Source organism: Strix uralensis, chromosome 20, assembly GCF_047716275.1.
Source record: "Strix uralensis isolate ZFMK-TIS-50842 chromosome 20, bStrUra1, whole genome shotgun sequence".
NCBI lineage: Eukaryota > Metazoa > Chordata > Aves > Strigiformes > Strigidae > Strix > Strix uralensis.
In genome coordinates, this window is record NC_133991.1 from 9,015,387 (window position 1) to 9,020,122 (window position 4,736).

Sequence of the window (4,736 nt, forward strand, 5' to 3'; positions counted from 1 at the left end):
GTGGGTCTGTAGATTACAGAAAGGTAGGGAAGACTGGGATGTTATCACAATAAAAAGGCTTGGAAAGAATAATTTATATTGCTGAACATTTACATTAGTTTAATAAAGAAAAAAAAGACTTGTTTTAAAGCATTAAGCACAAATTCTTTAAAAAGCATTTTGCTGCTTCAGTAAGCTCAACAAGTAATTTCCTTTTTTTCCTATTACTCCTCAAAATATCTCACTCAACCTCTGAAACATGCTTTTTTTCCTCCAGCTTCTTTCACCCAGAATTTCTTCATTCCTAGACTTTACCATTTGTTTATAAAAAGTCATAAATCATAGTGCCATAGTTCAGGTGGTAGATTGGGGAAAAAAAAGAAGAGGAAAACCAGAATGGGGACAAGTAAGAATAGCTAATTGTTAGAGCAACAGCAGCTTTGCTGTAAGTGGCAGCCAGTTTTCAGAGACTTGTTCCAAACAATTGAAAAGAAAACAAACTCTGAAAACTGAAAAGCATAGGGATATAATTAGCACTTTCCTTTTTCTGTCTTCTGGTCCCTTAATGATAGCAGCAGCCAGTCAGCAGCATGTCATTTGCACCATCTCAAGGATGCCTCAGGTATTGCAATTGCAAACATTAAGGAGGTTAAAATAATTTTTGCTTTCTCTGAAATGCTTGTGGCCAGGATATTAAAACTGTTTTGTCAAATTAAGCTCATTGCCCTCAGCTGTGTTAGAGATTCATTGTTCTTTTAGTGAAAATAGCAGCATCTAACTCATCTTCTTTCTGCTGTGCTGAATTCCCCTCATGTACTCTTCTTTCCAAAATAAACAGTTTTGGTTTTGTTAATCTCCGCTTAGCTGTGGACAGGAAAAAACCCCACAAGTTAGTGTCCTTGCATATTATAATCATTCACACCCTTCCCCCTCTTTTGTCCTATTCTGAAGAGTTTGCAAGGACAGATAGTAGCATGCCTCACTCACTACATCTTTATGAAGATTTAAGTACAACGTTTTACATGTGTGAATATCCACCCGTGGATTAGACCCCATGCTTTGGGGGCCAGGCTTTTCATTTCTTGTGAGGTGGGAGTTCAGATAGTATAAGGAATTTGTGCCTTTCGTTTCACACAGATTTCCAGCTCACCACTGCTGGGAGGCTGGAATGGATTTTCCAAACTCACTTTTTCTACCCTCTTACCAGAAATAAACTCTCTCTACTTTGGGCTTTGGGTCCCTGTGCTCTTTACATAATTATATGGTTTTTTTAAAAAGTTTTAGAGACACCATGACCTTTGTCTGAGGTTTTTCTCCATCTTAGTCTCCGCTTAGAGTAGATTCTTTTAACAAGTTCTGAAACACTATTGCATACCATTCATCTTGGTCAACACTTGCAGTTAAATTGCTTTCATCTGCTCACATCAGTGGCAGCCAATGTCAGTATTTACAGCTTTGTATGCCCTACAAAAATAACTAATGTGAAAAGCAGCATATTAAGGACACAAAACCACCTTTCACGACTTATCCTGGCCTTTATGTCCAGTTGATTTTTTTTTTTTCATTAATGCCTTCTGCAGCAGCATGGTTGCTTTTGTTTGGCAAGAAATAAAAAAAAAAAAAGCCTGGAGCCTTTGAGGCATAATATAAATAGCAGACTGGATACTTCAGGCAGACCCCTCAGCTTCATGACACTTATTTACCCCATCTGTGAAAAACTTTCAGGTCCTGTACTGAGGCAGTTCCAGAATTTCATGAAATCTGTGCATTGGCAGACAAAATCCTAGTGATTTAGGGAAGGTATGAAAAACTAGAGGAGGAAAATGGACTTTACACAAGATATGACTTCAAACACTTCCACAGTTCTCCACAGATAAAGCAGCTGTAGAGTCCCGTTACCAATGCCAGGACAAGAATGGGAAGCATCAATCAAATTACCTAATAAGAGCAGTACCAGCTGTACTAAGAGATTAATAATAATTCTGTGAGCATGTCTGATTCACTGCCAGTAAGAGGATAGGAATAATCTTCCAAATAACACAAAACAAATCCCAAAATATTTATTTGTTCCCATCTTTTGCTTAGTTAGGAATCAGACTATGTTTAGAAGCTATTAAGATTGGCTTTCGGATAAAAGAAATTCTGATTGTCTTTCCCTACTATTTTCTAAGCTGACTGTGCTGGGATACACATCTGGGGGTTAGAGGGGTTTTGGAGAGGTTTTGCTGTTTCCACTAGAACTGTTTTGAGAGAGCATTTGGGTGGAGAAATTGATTCTGAGAATCAACAAACCACCACTACGCATAACCTCTGCTTCTGCCAGTTCCTTTTCTTAGTGTTAATTATCTTCTGACTTTTGATGGAATCCGAGATAGCTGACTTTTATAACATTATTTGTGAGGTGGAAAATCTTGACAAAGGAACTGTCTTTGAATTATCACATGAAAACTACATTGTTTTGTTGACAAACTGGAAAAGGAAACTATCCGTTAATTGGCTGGTTCCTCAACAATCTGAAGGTCTTAAGGATTTGCAAAGGATATAAACTAAAGGAAGAAGCATCACTGAAATTGGAGCATGAATTGGTTGTGGGTTTTTATTCTAACCTAAGCGTGTTTATCAGTTAGATTTCTTTTTAATCTGGGTTTACAGTCCATAAGGCATAGAGCCTTCTTTGCTGAGACTGAACCTGTAGCAAGCTAGGCTTATTCCCACATTATTACCATTCCATCAGTTGGAAAGAGTTTAATTTTTGATCCTCTCTGAACCATTTCCTGCAAACTGAGATGAGTTAAGTAGTCTGTTCCTCATTTACATGCTCCCATACTACTCTGCTGGAGAGGTGCTAGGCTGTCTGCTAATCCATTCCGTCACCTCCAGGCTGTGCTCTGACTGCCAGGCACTGGAGAAGAGATGGAGGTTCTCTGGGTCCAGCCATGCCTCATGCTACTCAGGACACCGAGAACTTCCTCAGCTTCCGTACAGAGCATATGGGCTCTCAGTCATGTGCTCAACTGTCTTGATTAATCCCCCAGTTGAGGGCTGCTGGTCACATTAGTGTTTTTTGCTTTAGGACAAAAGGGCAGAGCGATCCAGTAAACATCACATCAACAGGAGCTGTTAATGGGAAACCATTTTATACATACTGATTTTATTCATGTTCCAAACTAGTTTAAAAACAAGCCCACTTGCCTGTATGATGGTCTGCTTTACAGGTAACAAGGACTGCTACCTAGCCAGAGCATGCAGCTATAGATTCTTACCAAATGCACAGGACTGGTTTTCATGGGCTGTTACCAAAACATCAGCAAAACAGAGACTATCCTACCTCATACTGTGCCAGCCTTGAATTAGTGTCATTAGCATGAACCTTAGAACAGTTTGTTCAACTGCCCTTAGAGCCCTCAAAGCAGAAGAAATGCAGCTCTCACTTTGACATATCTATTTCCCCTACTCTTCCCCACTCCTCCTTACAGAGAACTTATAAAACTGCTGGGCAAAACAGTTTCTGCCAGATTGCCTTCATTTCCTATAACATGTTTCAGCCGTGTGGATTTTCTGTGCTTATTTGAAGGAAAGGAAAAAACCTTACTATTGTATAAGCTGTACAGGGAAATATCTGGGCAAGAGCTGTGGAGATAAGCACACACTGGACAATACTTTTAAATACTCAAATTAACAAAAACTGGCTTGGAAAGCATTTTTAATTTGTCAAACTCAATCCTCATCAGTGCTGCCATGGGCAACAGAAATGTTAGTTAAACTCCGGAGGAAAAGTTAACTCTCTTTGGCTGCTATCCCTCTCTCATAGATAGCATAAAGGAAATAAAAGAACTGGTGTAATGTCATAAGCAGAAAGATTTTTGAAGATTAAAATACTGACCTTTTGGAAGAAAAAAGCCCCCAGAACACCACACACATTAGTCATAATCAAAATATTGTGCATAATAGAGCTTCCCAAGAGATTTGGCTTTGTTTCAGAGCCACCAGGGTTCAGCATCAAGTACAAGGCTGTTTACTCGCCTTGATGCAAGGAACCCAGCATGAGGTAGAGACTGTGCATCACAGCCCCAGCAAGCCAAAAGGGACCTCAAAATATCTAGTCCATCCCTTTGCCAAAAGAATCAACTCTACCAATGCCACTTCCAACATGTTCCTCTGTAACCTGTTCTTAAAAATCTCTAACAATGGAGGCACCAGACATCCTCAAGCAATCTATTCCAGTTCTTCACTATTTCTATCACCAGAAGGCTTTTCCTAATCTCACTAAATCTTGCTGCAGTTGAAGACCATGACTTTTTGATCAATTTATCATGAGCAGTGGGAACAAGATTCCCTTCTTTAAAGCATCCATTTACAAATTAGAACAGGATGTCTCCCCCTTTTCTCTGACTAAACGCCATGGTTCTTTCAGCCTTTTACTACTCACAGTTTCAAGTCCTCTTTTTCTTACAACTCTTCTCTACACTCGCTTTGGTCTGCATCTTCCCTGAGGTGCAGTACCCTAAACTAGATACTGCACCTCAAAGGCTTAGGCAGAGCTGAGTAACTTTACATATATTGCAGGCTATTTCTGTTTATACACCCCAATATTACATTACTTTTTGCTAGAAGTGTGTGATCAACCATGACATTTTCATATTTTTCTTTCCACACCACTCAAATTTAGTTCACGCTCGCTCTGCATGCTCAATTTGCCTGGCTAGGCACTGTTTGCATGGTTTGACAGCAATCACATTTTGATGAGCAGAGTATAA